Source organism: Thermobia domestica, chromosome 10 (assembly GCF_964235325.1).
Source record: "Thermobia domestica chromosome 10, izTheDome1.hap1.1, whole genome shotgun sequence".
Classification (NCBI taxonomy): Eukaryota; Metazoa; Arthropoda; class Insecta; order Zygentoma; family Lepismatidae; genus Thermobia; species Thermobia domestica.
The window spans coordinates 233,596,522-233,619,008 of record NC_137463.1 but is presented as its reverse complement, the minus strand read 5'-3'; the positions used below and the strand labels follow the sequence as shown (position 1 = coordinate 233,619,008).

The following is a 22,487-nucleotide window of genomic DNA, read 5'->3' as shown; positions in this document are numbered from 1 at the left end:
TAAATTTTTAATTCATGGAGTGGAATTACGTGTGAAACTTATTCCTGCAAAACCAAACTTTTGTCTCATGGCCGGTGAAAGTGGTGTCAATGCAAAAATCAATATTCTAGATGCATCGTTGCAGGTGAAAAAAGTTAGCATCAGCCCTAGTGTTAAATTGGCACACAATAAAATTTTACAATCTACACCGGCAAAGTATCCTCTGACAAGGGTTCAAATGAAATCATTTACCATCCCGAAGGATATACAATCCAAAACTATTGATAACCTGTTTATGGGAACATTGCCAAATCGTATTATTGTAGGATTTACATCGAATGAAGCATCCAGTGAAACTATTACCACCAATCCATTTGAATTTCAACATCTAAACATTAATTTCTTTACATTGTACGTGGATGGAAAAGCAGTACCTTCAAAACCATTGCAACCCAGCTTTGAAGAAAATCTCTACAATTTCATCGTACCACGCATTGTTCTCAGGCTCTGGCATACATTTTACCAATACTGGAAATACAATTTCAAGAGCCGACTACAAGAATGGATATACACTGTTTGTATTTGACCTAACTCCCGATTCTTCTGCTGGAGATTGTCACTATTGGAATTTACAACGACATGGCGCCATCCGATTGGAAGTTCATTTCCAAGAGAAATTAGCAGCACCTGCAAACTGTATTGTGTATGGAGAGTTTTCCTCACTCCTAGAGATCGACCACCAGCGCAACATTATTCTGGACTTTTAAATTACAAGGTACGTATACGTTATGTATCATTTCCATTCACGATGTTGAATACATTACAATTAGCTAGTGCTTTACACGGTAGTCCATTATTCAGAAATCATTTTACCGGGGTATTTGCAAGCGATGAGTTGCCCTCACGGATTTCGCTTCCTCTGGCAATGATTGTAAATACAGATCCATCTACAAAACTAGGAAGCCATTGGATTGCAATTTATATTGATCATCGCGGTGTTGGAGAATATTTTGACAGCTATGGCCTTCCTCCTTATGTACCACAACATGTTGCATTCTTAAAACTTCATTGTATGTACTATAAATATAATAATAGCCAAATGCAAAGTCTTGGTTCATCCGTATGTGGCTATTATGCTTATTTTTATTTGTGCTGTAAAGCCCAAGGAAAATCTCTGCGTGAAATTCAATACTTGTTGACAACAGTACCCACGGTTAATGATCGTAGACTGCTGCAATATACCTTCCAGGTAATTTTATCATATTTATCATTGCAAATGTATTGTTTAATCATCATCTATTTCTATACTAATCATCTTTTTCCTCGTTCTTTTTACAGAATTCACAATACGAAGTTTTGCAAACGGGTGCTATGCTGCAAAACATGGAAACAAATCATCACAATCAAGAAGAGGAGGCGGTCTAATGAAGAAACCCAGCTCAATATACAAACATTGTCATTAAGAAAGAAAAAGAAGAAACCAGAAATATGAATAAAATACAATTTATGCTGACCTATGTGTTTTTATTGTCCATTCCACATACAACGTTATCAGATTCTCCTAAAGAACTGTGCGATATAAGACGAGAACCCTGTGCAAAGTTTCCACCTAATTCCTAGAGAACATTGACCAGGGACCTCGTCGCGCATCAAAACCAAATCATTGATCACGTGACCGTACTACACCCGAAGGGTACTACCAAATTGGAAGGAGATACCCGTCCATACCTTATAACTTTATCAAATAGGATAAATTGAGTCAGTAACCGAACACGTGGTTGTACTTAAAAATTTGAAAATAGGACCACCGAAACATATTGAGGTCCTGTACTATGCTTAAATTGGACAATTACAGTGGACCCCCATTGCCAAAATTTAAGAAGGGTGCAACAATATACCCATGTCTTATGATAGGATATGGACCCCTTGTAATCATAGGATCTCATCAAAGGGGATAAAATGGACCAAAAAAACAAACACGTGGTACAACGTTTATATTTTGGCAATTTTTGTACCCCTAAAAGGAAACGATGTAGACCATCCAAATTTATCATGATACATATTGAGGACCTGTACTATAATACCAAATGTTTAAATTGGGCAATTTCCAAAATTAAGGGGTGGGCCAAGGTACCCCTCCCGGGGTGCACCAATGTACCTATGTCTTATGATAGATAATGAACCCCTATACATGACCATATAACCATATAAGGTAATAGAACCTCATCAAAGGGGGATAAAATGTACCAAATACCAAACACGTGGTTGTACTAAAATTTTGGCAATTTTGTACCCCTAAAAGGGAACGAGGTGGACCACCCAAATTTATAGTGATCCATATTAGTGTCCTATACTATAATACCAAATGTTTAAATTGGGCAATTTCCAAAATTAAAGGGGTGGGCCAAGGTACCCCTCCCAAAAATTTAAAGGGGTGCACAAATGTACCTATGTCTTATGATAGGTAATGGACCCCTATACATGACCATATAATCATATAAGGTAATAGGACCTCATCCAAGGAGATAAATTAGGTCGAAAGCAAACACGTGGTACAACGTATTGCTTACGTTTATAGTTTTGGCAATTTTGTACCCCTAGAAGGGAATGAGGTAGACCACCCAAATTTATCATAATACATATTAGGGTCCTATACTATTATACCCAATGTTTAAATTGGTCAATTTCCAAAATTTAAGGGGTGGGCCATGGTACCCCTCCCAAATTTTTCAAGGGGTGCATTAATATACCCATGTCTTATGAAAGGGAATGGACCCCTGTATACGCCCATATAACTATATAGGATAATAATACCTCATCAAAGGGGATAAATTAGGTCAAAAACCCCCGAAATTTGAATTTTTGGCAATTTTTTACCCATGAAAGGGAACGACATAGACACCCAATACTGATAGAGGTACATACTATGGTCCTAGGCTACCATACCAATTTTTTAGATTTGGCAATTTCCGAAATTTAAGGGTGGTGGTCCTATGTACCCCTGCCAAAATTTAGGGGGTGGGCCAAGGTACCCCTGCCAAAATTTAGAGGGGGTGGTCCTAGGTACCCCTAGGTCATTGACTCCTGGCCTTGGGGCCCCTCATTGAGGATAATCCAAAGTTAGGCCAAGTCATGCGATTACTACTATGAAGCTAGCAGAGAATAGAAAGCGCAAAATTACGTTGGCTACAAAATCCGAATGAAATAACTACACGAAATCTCGTCAACATCAGGCAAGAAACTTCCAAACCTTTTAGAACGAAGAAACGTGATTTTTTGAAAGCTAAAATGAAGGAACTTGAACATAATAGTAAAAATAAGAATATTCGGGACATCTATAGGGGGACCAACGAATTTAAGAAAGGCTATTAACCTCGTGCTTATATATTAAATAAAGCTACAGAACAGTTCTCACTGATACAGATAGCTTCTAAAATAGATGGAAAGATTTCTTTGACGATTTGCTCAACACGCAGCCAAAAAATTACGTGAGTGAAGAAAGGGAAATACACACAGCAGAATCGTATATTCCAGAACCTAACCGAATAGAAGTGAAAATAGCTATAAACAAATTAGAGAATCACAAATCTCCGTGTGTAGACAAAATTCCGGCTGAGTTAATTTTAACTGGAGGCGAAAAATTGTGGAACAAGATACACAAATTCATTCTCCTTATCTCAAACAGGGAAGAATTGCCACAAGAGTGGAAAGAATCAATTATTGTTCCAATTCACAAGAAAGGTGAAAAAAACTGACTGTAATAATTCTTGAGGCATTTCTCTTCAGTCAACTTCCTATAAAATCTTTTCGAAGATTCTATTAGCAATTTTGACCCCATACACAGATGAAATTGTTGGCGATTATCAGTGCGGATTTAGGCGAAATCGATCAATTATTTACCATTCGACAAATACTGGAAAAGAAGTGAAAATACAATACCCCGGTACATCAACTAGTTATTGATTTTAGATAGGCTTACGACTCGGTTAGGAGAGAAACATCGTATAACTTTCTTGCAGAATTTGTAATACCGAAGAAGCTAGTTAGATTAATTAAGATATGTTTAAATGAATCCCAAAGTATAGTACAGGTGGGAAAATTTTTCCCCACGACCTTTCACGTCGAGAATGGTTTGAAACAAGAAGATGCGTTGTTGCCACTATTATTCAACTTTGTAATGGAATACGCTATAAGAAAAATCAAAAAAGCAACCAGGGCCTAGAGTTGAATTGTATCTCCAGGTTATGGTGTATGGTGATTATGTAAATTTAATTGGGATGATAGGAGAACAGTAGAAAAAAAGTGAGGCTTATTAAACGCTTGGGTTTAAAGGTAAATGCAGAAAAAACTAAATACATGGAAGTTCGTCGGGATCGTAGTACGGCAAATTATATCTACGGTCAACATTAAGAGACCAAAATCATATTTGCAAAAATATTAAATGTCGAATAAAAGCAAGGAATTCGTGTTATTATTCAGTTTAAGATCTCTTGTCGTCGCGAATTCTGTCGAGGAATTTGAAGCTTAAAATATATAAACGACAATATGCCTGTTGTTCTGTATGGTTCCTTACTCTGAGAGAAGAACATAGACTGAAAAAAAAATGAGAACAAGATCCTGAGACGAATATTCGGACCCAAGAGGAACGGGAATGGGGAATGGCGGAAACTCTATAACGAGGAACTACATAATTTATACGCTTTACCAAACATTGTTAGGGTCAATAATTCTTGAATACCCAGATTGGCAGGTCATTATCCAGGATGGAGGAAGGTAGAAACGCTTTCTAAATTTTAGCTGGAAGACCAATCGGAAAACGACCATTAGGAAGACCTCCGCACAGATGAGAGATCAATATCAAGATAGATTTAACAGAAATAGGAATGCGAAGTAGAAACTGTGATCCAGTTTTAATATACGGATCCACAGATTGTAAAATGTACGAAAAAGAAAAAAAAATGCTCATTTTATGTCGAGAACAGAACCCAACGAACCCCTGCGGGGTTCTAACCCGTTCCTACTCCTACTGCTACTACTACCCGTACTCCTCCTCCTACTACTACTTATACTACAGATTCGCATATTAAAACTACAGGGAAACTTGATCCAGTGGGCTAAGGATAGATTCTAGAGGAGATCTTTTGTGAACACGGCATTGAACCTGCGAATTCCATCAGCCATAGAGTTAGGCCGCGCTCTCATTGGGTCCGAATGCGATAGCGAATTTCCCAGCACGTATAAATAAATTGGAATATCTCGACTAGTTTCGACTTGCGAATTGCGAAATAGACGAAAAGATGCAAATGCGTGCGATCCCAACCTGCTGGGATTGTTCGTACGAATGGAGAGTCATCTGCGGAAGAATTGAGCGCTACGTGAGAATTGTTTACAGCGCCTCATCGTGGTGGAATGTTGAACATTGATAACAAAAGAAGTGAGAATTTCGTGTACTAGAAAAAATTAACATGCTTTTTTTTTTAAAGATGAATGACTTTTCAGTTATTTAAATATAAATATATCGTACAGATTGACAATATGGGATAACCATAAAATGACTTAAGAGTTTCTTTTATGTATGCCAAGAGGTTCAGCTTTGCCGTATCTGCAAATATTTATCAGCATAAAAACCACTAAACTATTGGCAATGTTCTATTTTATTAGGCATGCTTGCGAGAGGGAATATTTATTAATCCCCCGGAAGAAAAGTACCACTGATGGTTAGGGCGCTGATGACACTGATGCAAAGTAGCTTAGGAATTTTATTGCAGGTGAAAGTAGGTAATTTGCAAGGGCGTTAGGACACCGAAGGTACCGAGGAGAGCGCTATTAACAATAATGTGGCTCATAACTACTTTCGGAGAGAGTTCATATTGGGTATAATTCCTTTATGTACGGTAGATACACAACAATGACACTATAATTGTCGTCGTTATAATCTATTGCTTCAGTTACAGGCATACTGATTAAACTATTTCTACCATACTGTGCTTATATGTTACCCTTTCTTTGTGAATATATAGATTTTACCCGTAAATCTTCAAAACAGTGCTTCCATATTCTTAATCTATACCAAAAGTTAACACTTATAAGGATGACAAGGAAAGAAGTGGTGGAGTTGAACAACATGAAGACCAAAATTTACAGGAAAAAGCTATTATGTCACTATGAAATACCAATTTATAAGGATCACGTGAACTCAAGGTGGATAGCCCTAATTAAAATATGTTAAAAAATAAAAGATTACTATTTTATAAGCCCGCTTGAATGAGTTCTGTACATTGTATACACTTCAACATTTGCGTGCACTTCACTATGCTTTCGGCGTCCTATATCTTTCTTGAAATATACCCGCTGTGTCTCCTACATGCTTCCCACTACGAAAATGGTTACTCAGTAACGAAACAAATCGCCTCGTCCAAATATAATCCTAAAAAGCTACTATTAATCTAATAAGAATTTTATGAAAATTAAGAGACGGTTTTATGAAAAAATACAGTATGCAATGTAGTGGCTCTCATTGTTCAACTATACGGAAGGAATTATTTGTTCATAATCAATTCATAATGGGCACCGTAATGGGATTATATAAATTAAAAGGAAGGCAAGTCTTTACTTTGGCCATTTCATTCAATGAATCATTCAATGAACCGATTCGTAACCAAGACTGAAAAGAACATCCCCTGCGAGCCTCTGACCTGCCTTCACTCGTTAACGCTCGCTCGGCAATAATATGTGTATTAAATATAAAACTTTGGTATAGAAAGGAACCTAGTTATTAACTTTATATATATGAACTAACAGGCAAGTTCTCAAAACCGGAACCAAAAGATTAAATCGCTGAATCGAAGAATCAAAAAAAAAAAAAAAAAAAAGTAAAGACTTACCAAGAGGAATTTGTGAAATCTTTGATAAATGTGGAGAAAGATTTTTTTTATCTGTATTTCATTTTTTGGCAGCTGCCAAAAAAGCAAAATGTGTGGTAATTGGTATATTACAGTCTCTTAAGTGCAAGGAAATATGGTAGCTTTGAAAGGAATTTGTTTAGAATCAAAACTAGAAAATTAGTCCTATCTACCTACGAATTAATATTTGCAGCTGCAGCTGTAGCTGTAGGTATAGAGAAATGAATAAGCTAGGTATTCATTATTTTATGATAGAATTTAACATTTTAATTCATATGCCATTAAAATTTGTCATTTACGTGCAAATAGCTCCATTACCGATAGTTATTTCAATTAAGCTACATAAACCATGTAATATTTAAACACAAATGAATTTATAGCATTATTAAAGAAACTATTTGGTTGCTTTCCCTATACTATTTTAAATTCCATTGCATACTCATAGAACACAACGTAAATACGTTTGTTATTTGCGTAACATTTTTATATTCCACTCGTAAAATCACTAATTTGTATATTTATCAAGTAAACTATTATTAGATCAGCCCACAAGTATATTCACCTCAACAAAAATATTAAATATATGTCTTTTAAAATTTTATTAAGTCACTTTGACATTATTTTTGTTCCTACGACGAAGAACTCCCATCTTAAGTACGCAAGTGTGCTAACGTAGTGTACATCCTCGCACACTACGTACTATGCACTCGCAGACTTGTGAACTTGGACCTTTTGACGCACACTAGGTGACGTCAGTTCCGGAAATAAGCGTACTTCGAATGCACACTTGTATCTTTTGGACACGGCTTGTTTTGCGTGAAAGCAGACGATGTTGAGAGGTGTGGAGATAAAAAAAAATAAATAAATAAAAAAGAAAATAAAGGTGGAAATAGATGGTGCTTTAATAATTTGTGTTTCTCATAAAGTTCCATTGGGGAACCAAACTCATCCAAATTACCACAAACAAGACTCTCGAAAATTGGAATATGTTTCAAGTTTAGGTGAGATTGTATGAAGTGTGTAATAGAATGTTGCAGGTGTTATTCTAAAGTACTCGAAAAGCTTTCTTCTTGTTGCTCTAGCTGAGGCAATAAGTTAAATACTCCCTCCTCATCTTTTAATAAAAATGTCATTTATCAATATTCTTCTTCTTCGTGCTCTCAAAACTTTAAGCTACGAATTTTCAAGCAAATATATTACATATTTAAGCTTTGAAAGAGACATTGCATCTTGATTCGCATTCGCAAAACTTTGGATTTAATCGATATATTGTTAGCTTTGTAAAATACACTGGTCACCATGAAAATCCTCCCACGAGGGTGTAAGGGTGTACCGGATAGATTTTGAGACGCTGATTACGAATATCTCATCGAGAAAGTTCCAGCACGTAAGTTTTTTTTTTTTTTTTTTTTTTTTTTTTTTTTGGCGGGGTGCTGTTTCCATAATTGACAGAAAAATCGTATTTTTCGTACTTAATATGTGTTTTCCGTGTTTGGAGTGCATAATTCTGAATTTTTACAAGGGTGAAAGGGTGTAGCGTATAGATTTTGAGAAGCTGATTACGAATATTTCATCGAGAAAGTTCCACCACGTAAGTTTTTTTTTTTTTGGCGGGGTGCTGTTTCCATAATTGACAGAAAAATCGTATTTTTCGTATTTAATATGTGTTTTCCGTGTTTGGAGTGCATAATTCTGAATTTTTATCTTAATCCAAGAACTGTTACTTGGCTATATCCCAGGAACATACTTTTCTTTAACTCACGACCCCCCGGAAACGTACCCCCTCCCCTAGGGTTGCAAAGATTTATTGTCGTTCCACACTGATACACTAAAACCTAGGCGTTATTGACGGGGAAAGTTTCGTAATCAACTTGCGATATTCGTCGGCTCCCTTTTTTCTAGACGACAGAGAGATTGTTGAAAAAAAGGCGCCAAGACATACATCACGTTGTCGCGTGAAGCAAATATTTCAGTTTAGAGTTGATCTTCGTGTTAGAAGGTGGTGTTACTACGCTGTATCTGTGTATACCGTAGGTGAAAAATATTTTTGCGTGAAATATTAACGTTCCTTAAGACAGCCTACCATCTGTACTTCGGGTGTAAAATAGGCAACCAGGATCGCGTTTGGGCTCCGAAACAAAGTTGTAACTCGTGTGTGCGTACTCTCACAGGATAGTTGAAAGGTACACATAAATCGATGCCGTTCGCCATAGCTATGGTTTGGCGCGAGCCCCGTGATCTTGTTTCAGACTGTTACTTCTGCCTGACTAATATAAAAGGTTTCTCAAAAAACATGAAGCATAAAATACAGTATCCTAACTTGGATTCTGCGAGGAGAGCTGTGAAACATGATGTTTGTCTGCCTGTACCCGTACCACCAGACTCATATACCCTGTACAATGTTTCATCCGATGCACAATCTTCGAGTACACAGTCAGATCCCAATTACGCTCCAGTGCCTGATACAATGAACCACATGTGGTAAGTCAGGATGAGCTCAATGATCTGATCAGAGACTTAAACCTTCCCAAGTCTAAAGCCCTATTGCTTGCATTACGACTTCAACAATGGAATCTACTAAACCAAGATGTGAATATATCGATGTATAGCAAAACGAGAGGTGAGCCTAGTTCCTAATTTTACAAAGAATGGTGATTTAGTGTATTGCACTGACATTCCATCGCTTATGGGACAACTGAAGTTGATCGTAGATTCCTCTAGGATAAGTCTCAAGGCAGTGTTACTACACAATGGCAATGAAAAGCCACCCATACCTATTGCTCATGCTGCACATATGAAAGAAACATACGAGAACATGCGAAACCTATTGCAAAAATAAAGTAAGAACAGTTCCAGTGGTCTGTATGCGCTGACCTTAAGGTTATTGCCATCCTCACCGGTTTACAAGGAGGTTACACAAAGCACTGCTGCTTCTTGTGTCATTGGGATAGTCGAGCCAAAGATCAGTAGACCATCACAAAATGGCCGCCAAGGAGCAACTGGTCCCAGGGGGAATGAACGTGGCTAATGAACGTCCTGTGGATCCGGAGAAAATATTCTTCCCACCCCTTCATAACAAATTAGGGCTCAGGAAGGTCTTCGTCAAGGCCCTGAACCGGGATGGTGAAGCATTTAATCATCTCAGAAAACTATTCCCAACACTCAGCGAGGCCAAGGTGAAAGAAAGTGTTTTTGCGGGACCTCAAATCAGAGACGTTTTTAAGGATACTACATTTTCTTCTAAGCTTGAAGTAGTAGTGGCCCCGTTATGGCTTAATGGCTCAAAGGTCAAAGGTCAATGACCTTGGCCCGGGGTCAATGACCTAGGGGTACCTAGGACCACCCCCTCTAAATTTTGGCAGGGGTACCATGGCCCACCCCCTAAATTTTGGCAGGGGTACATAGAACCACCCCCCTTAAATTTTGGAAATTGCCAAATCTAAAAATTTGGTATGGTAGCCTAGGACCATAGTATGTACCTCTATCCGTATTGGGTGTCTATGTCGTTCCCTTTTATGGGTAAAAAATTGCCAAAAATTCAAATTTCGGGGTTTTTTGACCTAATTTATCCCCTTGGATGAGGTGTTATTACCTTATATAGTTATATGGGCGTATACAGGGGTTTATTACCTTTCATAAGACATGGGTACATTAATGCACCCTTGAAAAATTTGGGAGGGGTACCTTGGCCCACCCCTTAAATTTTAGAAATTGCCCAATTTAAACATTTGGTATTATAGTGCAGGACGCTAATATGGATCACTATAAATTTGGGTGGTCCACCTCGTTTCCTTCTAGGGGTACACAATTGCCAAAATATAAACGTAAGCAATACGTTGTACCACGTGTTTGGTTTCGACCTAAGTTATCCCTTTGATGAGGTGTTATTACCCTATATGGTTATATGGGCGTATACAGGAGTCCATTACCTTTCATAAGACATGGGAATATTAATGCACCCCTTTAAAAATTTGGGAGGGGTACCTTGGCCCACCCCTTCATTTTTAGAAATTGCCCAATTTAAACATTTGGTATTATAGTATAAGACGCTAATATGGATCACTATAAATTTGGGTGGTCCACCTCGTTCCCTTTTAGGGGTACAAAATTGCCAAAATATAAACGTAAGCAATACGTTATACCACGTGTTTTGTTTCGACCTAAGTTATCCCTTTGATGAGGTGTTATTACCCTATATGGTTATATGGGCGTATACAGGGGTCCATTACCTTTCATAAGACATGGGTATATTAATGCACCCCTTTAAAAATTTGGGAGGGGTACCTTGGCCCACCCCTTCATTTTAGAAATTGCCCAATTTAAACATTTGGTATTATAGTATAGGACGCTAATATGGATCACTATAAATTTGGGTGGTCCACCTCGTTCCCTTTTAGGGGTATAAAATTGCCAAATTTTAGTACAACCACGTGTTTGGTTTTTAACCTAATTTATTTCCTTGGATGAGGTCCTATTACCTTATATGGTTATATGGTCATGTATAGGTGTTCATTCCCTATCATAAGACATAGGTACATTGGTGCACCCCTTTAAATTTTTAGGAGGGGGTACCCTGGCCCACCCCCTTCAATTTCAGAAATTCTCCAATTTAAGCATTTGGTATTATAGTACAGGACCTCATTATGTATCATGATAATTTTGGATGGTCCATCTCGTTCCCTTTCATGGGTACGAAATTGCCAAATTTAGGTACAACCACGTGTTTGGTTTTTGATTTAATTTATTCCCTTGGATGAGGTCCTATTACCTTATATGGTTATATGGTCATGTATAGGGGTCCATTTCCTATCATAAGACATAGGTACATTTTTGCACGCCTTTAAATTTTTGGGGGAGGTACCTTCGCCCACCCCTTTAATTTTGGAAATTGTTCAATTTAAACATTTGGTATTACAGTATAGGACCCTAATATTTATCACTATAAATTTGGGTGGTCCACCTCGTTCCCTTTTTAGGGGTACAAAATTGCCAAAATATAAACGTAAGCAATACGTTGTACCACGTGTTTGGTTTTTGACCTAATTTATCTCCTTGGATGAGGTCCTATTACCTTATATGGTTATATGGTCATGTATAGGTGTTCATTTCCTATCATAAGACATAGGTACATTGGTGCATCCCTTTCAATTTTAGGAGAGGTACGTACCTTGGCCCGCCCCTTAAATTTTGGAATTTTTTTGATTTAAGCATTCGGTATTATAGTACAGGACCTTAATATGTATCATGATAAATTTGGATGGTCCACATCGTCCACTTTCATGGGTACGAAATTGCCAAAATATAAACGTAAGCAATACGTTGTACCACGTGTTTGACATTTTGACCCAATTTATCTCTTGGATGAGGTCCTATTACCTTATATGTTTATATGGTTATGTATAGGGGTCTATTCCCTATCATAAGACATAGGTACATTTGTGCACCCCTTTAAAATTTGTTAGGGGTACCTTGGCCCATCCCTTAAATTTTAGAAATTGCTCATTTTATATATTTGGTATTATAGTACTGGACCCTAACATGTATTATGATAAATTTGGGTGGTTTACCTCGTTTCTCTTTCATGGGTACATGTTATATGGGTATGTACAGAGGTTTATTACCTTTATATGTTTATGTTCCCTTTTAAATTTGGGGAATTATCAAATAACAAAATTCGGTAAACCTTTTTCTAGGACCCATTATAGATGTTGGTGTTCCTCTTATGGCCAAATATTCAAAATTTAAAGGTTATTGACCGGCTTTATTATTGAATAAGTACAGGATTTATTACTTTTTTCATAACACACAGGTGTATTTGTGTACCAATCTTAAATTTTGAAAGGGTTACATTTCTTATTGTCATATCAATAATTGGTAATTGGATAGTATCTCATTCATTGGGTAAATCATTGTGATCACGTAATCAGTTATTGACCTATGATGGAATTAGGAGTCCAGGACATTGGAACATTGAAACTTTGTAGGATAATTTGAGAATTGCGTCATTGGTTTTGATTATTCCCGCCAAATATAAACGTAAGCAAGACGTTGTACCACGTGATTGACCTTGATGAGGTAGTGTACAGGGATTCATTTCCTTTGTTGTGGTACTTCTTAAGTTTGAGTACACACACACTTCTAGAAAACAGTTGGTTCTACTCAGGTAAACAATTGACGGACATTATTGACCTTATTGAACATATTAACTCTAAGACTTAGGTATATCAAGAGAAGTATTCTTTAAATTTGGGAATGGTGATAAACAGAATTTTAACATAAGGTGCGAAATTTGAAACAATACATTGAACTTTAGTCACAGCTCATAGTCTAAGATCATTGGTGGTGATTGATTTGAAATCTGATAGCTAACCTTATTGAATCTTATGACTCATAGACGAAAGGCAATACATGCTACAACACTGATAAAGTTATTGTTAATGCAATTTGATTGGTTGATCACTATCTTTCCTGCAATCTGATTGGTTGATCACTATCTTTCGTGCAATCTGATTGGTTGATGATTTTCAAATCTTTGCTGTATTCAGTTTTAAGTTTTGTTTAACATTTAAAAATCTTGGTTTCGTTCAACATTTTGCACTCACTGATAAATATGATCAAAACCGTTTATTTGTTAATCGAATAGTTAAAAACCGGATAAAGTTTGACGGTTAACCGTGAAACGTAAATTTTTTTAGTTTGAAATTTTTTTTGCTTGAAATTTTTTGTTTGAAAATTTTTCGTTTCCAAATTTTTTTGTTTCAAAATTTTGTTTGAGATTTTTTCGTTTGAAATTTTTGTTTGAAATTTTTTTTTCGTTTGAAATTTTTTGTTTGAAAATTTTTGTTCGAAAATTTTGTTTAAAATTTTTTGTTTAAAATTTTTCGTTTCCAAATTTTTTGTTTGAAATTTTTTGTTTCAAAATTTTGTTTGAAATTTTTTTCGCTTCAAAATTTTGTTTGAATTTTTTTCGTTTGAAATTTTTTGTTTGAATTTTTTTTCGTTTCAAAATTTTGTTTCAAAGATTTTTTTTGAAATTTTTGTTTCAAATTTTGAGTTGACATTTTTAAAAGTTTGTGCACTTATTAGTAAAGAACTGGAACTGTTTAGAACAAAAACCTTTGACAACATTGTGGTGCAATAGTACACGTCAGAACCTGGGGGTTGTACTTGAAATGAAAAAACACAATTCATTGAAATGGATCATTTTATTACACTCCACATACATCCATACCAGATAGTGGTTCTGGATATTGTCGATACAATGTATTTTGAACTTCTTGCACTAGTTTGTCTTTAGCATATAATTTTAATTCCAGTTGAAGTCTTTTAAGGTCTAATGCAATATCAATTGATGGAAACTCAATGTCCATTTGATCACAAATAAACTGTTTATCAATACAGGTATGCACCCACGAACGATGTTGACAACCGTCACAATATCTAGATACATGTTGTACAATATGCATAACACATTTTTCAAAATAGTACTTTTTCAGGAATATACTAGTTTTGTTGCACACTTCCACTGCATGTTTCACACACTGAAATACGCTGATAAATTTGTTCCATTCTGTTTCCGTTAGATACACCATGTTGCGAGGGACATGGAATGTACTCTTTTTACGTAACAGCACCATCTTCTCTTCGAGGACTGTACGCAGCACCACTTCATGATTTGAGCCTAATGATTTGACTATGGTCACATTTAGCTCATCGTTCATTTGGTCGATTCTGGAATTAAAATTATATGCTAAAGACAAACTAGTGCAAGAAGTTCAAAATACATTGTATCGACAATATACAGAACCACTATCTGGTATGGATGTATGAGGAGTGTAATAAAATGATCCATTTCAATGAATTGTGTTTTTTCATTTCAAGTACAACCCCCAGGTTCTGACGTGTACTATTGCACCACAATGTTGTCAAAGGTTTTTGTTCTAAACAGTTCCAGTTCTTTACTAATAAGTGCACAAACTTTTAAAAATGTCAACTCAAAATTTGAAACAAAAATTTCAAAAAAAATCTTTGAAACAAAATTTTGAAACGAAAAAAAATTCAAACAAAAAATTTCAAACGAAAAAAATTCAAACAAAATTTTGAAGCGAAAAAATTTCAAACAAAATTTTGAAACAAAAAATTTCAAACAAAAAATTTGGAAACGAAAAATTTTAAACAAAAAATTTTAAACAAAATTTTCGAACAAAAATTTTCAAACAAAAAATTTCAAACGAAAAAAAAATTTCAAACAAAAATTTCAAACGAAAAAATCTCAAACAAAATTTTGAAACAAAAAAATTTGGAAACGAAAAATTTTCAAACAAAAAATTTCAAGCAAAAAAATTTCAAACTAAAAAAATTTACGTTTCACGGTTAACCGTCAAACTTTATCCGGTTTTTAACTATTCGATTAACAAATAAACGGTTTTGATCATATTTATCAGTGAGTGCAAAATGTTGAACGAAACCAAGATTTTTAAATGTTAAACAAAACTTAAAACTGAATACAGCAAAGATTTGAAAATCATCAACCAATCAGATTGCACGAAAGATAGTGATCAACCAATCAGATTGCAGGAAAGATAGTGATCAACCAATCAAATTGCATTAACAATAACTTTGCCAGTGTTGTAGCATGTATTGCCTTTCGTCTATGAGTCATAAGATTCAATAAGGTTAGCTATCAGATTTCAAATCAATCACCACCAATGATCTTAGACTATGAGCTGTGACTAAAGTTCAATGTATTGTTTCAAATTTCGCATGTTAATGTTAAAATTCTGTTTATCACCATTCCCAAATTTAAAGAATACTTCTCTTGATATACCTAAGTCTTAGAGTTAATATGTTCAATAAGGTCAATAATGTCCGTCAATTGTTTACCTGAATAGAACCAACTGTTTTCTAGAAGTGTGTGTGTACTCAAACTTAAGAAGTACCACAACAAAGGAAATGAATCCCTGTACACTACCTCATCAAGGTCAATCACGTGGTACAACGTCTTGCTTACGTTTATATTTGGCGGGAATAATCAAAACCAATGACGCAATTCTCAAATTATCCTACAAAGTTTCAATGTTCCAATGTCCTGGACTCCTAATTCCATCATAGGTCAATAACTGGTTACGTGATCACAATGATTTACCCAATGAATGAGATACTATCCAATTACCAATTATTGATATGACAATAAGAAATGTACCCCTTTCAAAATTTAAGATTGGTACACAAATACACCTGTGTGTTATGAAAAAAGTAATAAATCCTGTACTTATTCAATAATAAAGCCGGTCAATAACCTTTAAATTTTGAATATTTGGCCATAAGAGGAACACCAACATCTACAATGGGTCCTAGAAAAAGGTTTACCGAATTTTGTTATTTGATAATTCCCCAAATTTAAAAGGGAACATAAACATATAAAGGTAATAAACCTCTGTACATACCCATATAACATGTACCCATGAAAGAGAAACGAGGTAAACCACCCAAATTTATCATAATACATGTTAGGGTCCAGTACTATAATACCAAATATATAAAATGAGCAATTTCTAAAATTTAAGGGATGGGCCAAGGTACCCCTAACAAATTTTAAAGGGGTGCACAAATGTACCTATGTCTTATGATAGGGAATAGACCCCTATACATAACCATATAAACATATAAGGTAATAGGACCTCATCCAAGAGATAAATTGGGTCAAAATGTCAAACACGTGGTACAACGTATTGCTTACGTTTATATTTTGGCAATTTCGTACCCATGAAAGTGGACGATGTGGACCATCCAAATTTATCATGATACATATTAAGGTCCTGTACTATAATACCGAATGCTTAAATCAAAAAAATTCCAAAATTTAAGGGGCGGGCCAAGGTACGTACCTCTCCTAAAATTGAAAGGGATGCACCAATGTACCTATGTCTTATGATAGGAAATGAACACCTATACATGACCATATAACCATATAAGGTAATAGGACCTCATCCAAGGAGATAAATTAGGTCAAAAACCAAACACGTGGTACAAAGTATTGCTTACGTTTATATTTTGGCAATTTTGTACCCCTAAAAAGGGAACGAGGTGGACCACCCAAATTTATAGTGATCCATATTAGGGTCCTATACTGTAATACCAAATGTTTAAATTGAACAATTTCCAAAATTAAAGGGGTGGGCGAAGGTACCTCCCCCAAAAATTTAAAGGCGTGCAAAAATGTACCTATGTCTTATGATAGGAAATGGACCCCTATACATGACCATATAACCATATAAGGTAATAGGACCTCATCCAAGGGAATAAATTAAATCAAAAACCAAACACGTGGTTGTACCTAAATTTGGCAATTTCGTACCCATGAAAGGGAACGAGATGGACCATCCAAATTTATCATGATACATAATGAGGTCCTGTACTATAATACCAAATGCTTAAATTGGAGAATTTCTGAAATTGAAGGGGGTGGGCCAGGGTACCCCCTCCTAAAAATTTAAAGGGGTGCACCAATGTACCTATGTCTTATGATAGGGAATGAACACCTATACATGACCATATAACCATATAAGGTAATAGGACCTCATCCAAGGAAATAAATTAGGTTGAAAACCAAACACGTGGTTGTACTAAAATTTGGCAATTTTATACCCCTAAAAGGGAACGAGGTGGACCACCCAAATTTATAGTGATCCATATTAGCGTCCTATACTATAATACCAAATGTTTAAATTGGGCAATTTCTAAAATGAAGGGGTGGGCCAAGGTACCCCTCCCAAATTTTTAAAGGGGTGCATTAATATACCCATGTCTTATGAAAGGTAATGGACCCCTGTATACGCCCATATAACCATATAGGGTAATAACACCTCATCAAAGGGATAACTTAGGTCGAAACAAAACACGTGGTATAACGTATTGCTTACGTTTATATTTTGGCAATTTTGTACCCCTAAAAGGGAACGAGGTGGACCACCCAAATTTATAGTGATCCATATTAGCGTCCTATACTATAATACCAAATGTTTAAATTGGGCAATTTCTAAAAATGAAGGGGTGGGCCAAGGTACCCCTCCCAAATTTTTAAAGGGGTGCATTAATATTCCCATGTCTTATGAAAGGTAATGGACTCCTGTATACGCCCATATAACCATATAGGGTAATAACACCTCATCAAAGGGATAACTTAGGTCGAAACCAAACACGTGGTACAACGTATTGCTTACGTTTATATTTTGGCAATTGTGTACCCCTAGAAGGGAACGAGGTGGACCACCCAAATTTATAGTGATCCATATTAGCGTCCTGTACTATAATACCAAATGTTTAAATTGGGCAATTTCCAAAATTTAAGGGGTGGGCCAAGGTACCCCTCCCAAATTTTTCAAGGGTGCATTAATGTACCCATGTCTTATGAAAGGTAATAAACCCCTGTATACGCCCATATAACTATATAAGGTAATAACACCTCATCAAAGGGGATAAATTAGGTCAAAAAACCCCGAAATTTGAATTTTTGGCAATTTTTTACCCATAAAAGGGAACGACATAGACACCCAATACGGATAGAGGTACATACTATGGTCCTAGGCTACCATACCAAATTTTTAGATTTGGCAATTTCCAAAATTTAAGGGGGGTGGTCCTATGTACCCCTGCCAAAATTTAGGGGGTGGGCCATGGTACCCCTGCCAAAATTTAGAGGGGGTGGTCCTAGGTACCCCTAGGTCATTGACCCCGGGCCAAGGTCATTGACCTTTGACCTTTGAGCCATTAAGCCATAACGGGGCCACTACTACTCTTGATGAAGTGGAAAGTGAGGCTTGAGAGGCCTTTCGAGAAGTGTGCAGTAACTTTCTAGGGAATCATAAGTCAGCTGATTACAAAGCCATTATGGGCAGGTTAATTACTTCATTTCGTAACATGGGATGTAATATGTCCCTAAAGTTACACTTCCTGCATTGCCACCTGGACTTCTTCTCTGAAATGTACAGCTTGGGAAAATCTCTGACGAACATGGGGAAAGCTTTCACGAGCAAATAGCTACCATGGAGAGGCGCTACAGAAGAAAATAGAGTGTGAATATGTTGGCAGACTTCTTTTGGAATGTGACAGGCGAGACACCCTGTAGTAATTACAAGAGGAGTAGGAAAACCAAGTAACACGTAAGTGTTAAACTTTAACTTTTTATGCAATTATATCTGCATAATTTATATAGATATTTAAATTATAACGTGCAAATTATTACGGGTGGAGAATAACATCTTCCGGTGGATAACTAAACACCCCCTCCCCCTGAAAACTGTTACGTCCTGAGAAAAACGGGTTAGGGATTCAAACTCAGGAGCTCGAAACTTATATGAATCACCTACTTTCGATCGTGGGAGCGAAAAAAGTTTCATTTTGCCTACCAGTGATATTGGTTCGCTTTGGAGGCGCAGTTTAAAAATTTTTGTGAAATAGAGGACATGATTCCACGACCGCCGCGTTTTTTATGATAAATTGCTTCTTTTTGTCTTAGTAGAGTAGAAGAAGAAGAAATGTAAACATGGGAGTATTTATTTGTATCAATATTTTTATTTGCATATATCTTACAGAAATGCAATAAGAAATACTTCTTTACTCGAGGATACCACTGTCTGAATTACTGTTGAATGAAGTGCATTTTTCTTCCTTTTTTTTAAAAAATTGCCTGAATATTTCGTTTTCTGATGGCTTTTTTTCTTTTGTGACAGCGCAGATTAAGAATAGGGCCAAGATTTATTACGTTACAAAGGAAGGGTTAAGTTTAGAGTAACCCCTCCGTTTTTTTAAATAAAAAATTAGGACAATTGAGAGGAGTAATGAGGTAAGAAATTATGATTTGGAGTGAAGTTATTTTATGTGATGTTTAGATGTGTAAGTTTGGTAATAAATTTATATTTAATACGAGGAAAAATGTGTCTAAGTTGGTACTATTTGCATAACGCGGAAGATCTCATGATTCAGCAGCATGCTCATTTTATGACGAGAACAGAACCCAACGAACCCCTGCGGTGCTTCTAACCCTTTCCTACTACTACTTATAGTATGGATCTGTATAATGAAACCGCACGTTTTAATGTTTTTACTGCTTTTCTGTAGGTTTGAAACTGGAGGGGCAACTCTAAATTTAAGCCCAAAGGAAACATGTGTAAGGGCGACATACATCTAATCAAAATAATAAGTTACGTTCTATTTTAGGTAAATAGACTAGCATTAATGGCACATTCACTAATTTCATCAGGAAATGAAGTGTTTCTACCTTAGAAAGTGTCATCTAGGCATTTATTCCGAAGTTGATCGTCCGTCTGGTTTTCGACAAAAAAACTAATAAAGCTACGAAAATTTAAAAATCATCAATTTTTAGGACCGCTTTAAAAGGGTATAATAGAGTAGGATAGAGTAGAGTAGGGCGAGTTAGTTTAGGGAAGTTTTGACCTATCTTGTTAAAATTATTAGAATGTATTCTCGTCTCTGCATAAGGATACCAAATGGAGCGTCTCTGTACACCTGCAGCCATGTTCACAATACAAATGCTCGTTACTTTCCCACAATCCAATCACGCGGTAACCTTGCGCGAAGTAATTCCTTCCGCTTACCAAATAGTTCCTTATTTACAAACACTTAAAAAAATAAACATTACTTTTCGCTCGCCGTACATATTATCAAGCACGCAAGCGACCAAATTATACATTTCTTCCCCGTAAATTTTAAAAATTTTGCTAGAAACGGAGGACCGACTTTGGAACTTAACCCGTCTGCTACGAAAGGAATTGCAATCTTCTGTACAGATTCACTTTAGAATAGTTTTACCGTTTTGAATATAAGAGGCATATTCGTTAGAAACTACAGTGCAGAAAATGCAAACAACTTGTGTTTGGTATTGTTATCCCGCACCTCTTAGGTGCCTTTCATCACTATCCCGACAGTCAAGCTGTATCGGAACTCTACTGAAAAATATGAATGTTATCTGAGTCAGAGCAGGATGAAGGTGATGAGCTCTCACATGGATGTGTCTGCAGGGACGTTGGTATATGCGTAAATGAAAATGTTCCGAAAAATACGAATCATATTTCTGTAAGTTTTTAAAAGACTTTCTGTTGCATATAAGAATAAATTAAAAAGCTACCTTGCACTAGAAAAGTGCCTTTCTATAACACTTGAGTTCATCATGGCTTCATTATGTAGTATTATATGGTTATAAGCATTCATTCTTTGTTACGTTTTGAAACATTATTAGTATCTCACAGGTAAGATTCAGATATGTTTTTATTCTTTATACGTTACTCTTGGGAAAAGATTACATATTTCTTCCGTAAATTTTGCAAATCTCTGCTTACTTGAACTAGGAAAGCACTATAACAAGCGAAGGAAGTCTGACTACCACCTATCAGGTAGTCGTGCATTGACACACTATGGAAACAGGAGGCTCCATCTTATTTGCATTTTTCCTATGTATATACGTAAGTAACAGCACAGTAAGAATAGTACATGGGACGCACATAGCTTAGTGGTAGGGTACTCACCTCTGGTGCAGAGGGATCCCTGGTTCAATCGCAGCTTTTGGTGATTATGCTTTGTGATGGAGAGACACTTTGTGTGTGAGTTTTCTCCCATTTTCTTCATTCCGCCCTTATGAATCTTCTGATATTACCGTCTCTTTTAGCTTCGGTGCATAAATGTGGGACGTTGAAATTCCGACGCATGGGCGTGGGACGTTAAACTAAGAAAAATTATTCTACACTTATGTTGTTGGTGCCTACTCACGCACTATATAGTTTTATGCGAACTTCTATATCGTAAACAATGCTTACTTATTTACATAGCATAATATGGTATTAAAACGTTCACTGTTCATTGTCATTTAAGTTACGGCACGATATTTTAGGGTCATCAGTTCTCTATCAAAAGCCTATTGAAAATACAAAAGATATTTGTAAGATTGATGCTTGGTCTCCCCAATCGTACACATTGCAGGTCAGGCTTTGTTAAGCTAGGAATTGTGACTGTTTCTGCAATTTTCAAATATCAATGTTTGCTTTATACAGTGGTGCCCACCCCCCCTCATGGCCATGACGCACCCCCCTCAATTGCCTATCCGTAGGTGTTCTTCCATGGAAAAAAATCTTTTCGATTAATTTTTACACCCTCTCAAACATATTTATATAGATTTTTACCCCCCCAAATATTTCAATGACGCAGTTTGCGTCATAGCCCCCCCTTGTGGGCACCCCTGCTTTATATCAAGGAAAGCAATCATATTTAACAATGAATTAGGGTATTCTCTCATACATATCAAACTTGAAACAAGAACCATTTAGGATTATTTAAGTGTGAATATAGTAAGACACAAAAAACCTTTTATTGTATGTCAGTTAAATTTTATAATTTTCTTTCTATATCTTTAAAAGAACTTCCATTTCTGGCCTTTAAAAAGCAGGTTCAGCAATTACTTATTAATAATTGTATTTATATAGTGTTGACGAATTTTTCGAGCTCAAAATTGATAGTTAAAATATTTTCGCCTTTATACAGTGATCTTTGTTTATATTATGGTATGTTATATACGTAACACGAAAATTTTTAACT

General features: G+C 36.0%; 1 protein-coding gene across 8 annotated transcripts in view; it reads left to right on the top strand.

Annotated features, from left to right (window-relative positions):
- The first annotated feature begins 18,924 nt into the window (after nt 1–18,924).
- Nucleotides 18,925–22,487, top strand: part of LOC145663083 (uncharacterized) — a 78,223-nt gene continuing 74,660 nt past the window's right edge. For 2 of the 8 annotated variants that reach the window (XM_081729332.1, XM_081729323.1), the window contains exon 1: nt 19,326–19,725. The gene's annotated coding sequence lies outside the window, so the exon portion shown is untranslated. Of the gene's footprint in view, nt 19,043–19,325; nt 19,726–22,487 lie in introns of those variants that run through there. The other 6 variants (XM_081729328.1, XM_081729333.1, XM_081729329.1 and 3 more) reach the window with 4 other exon arrangements.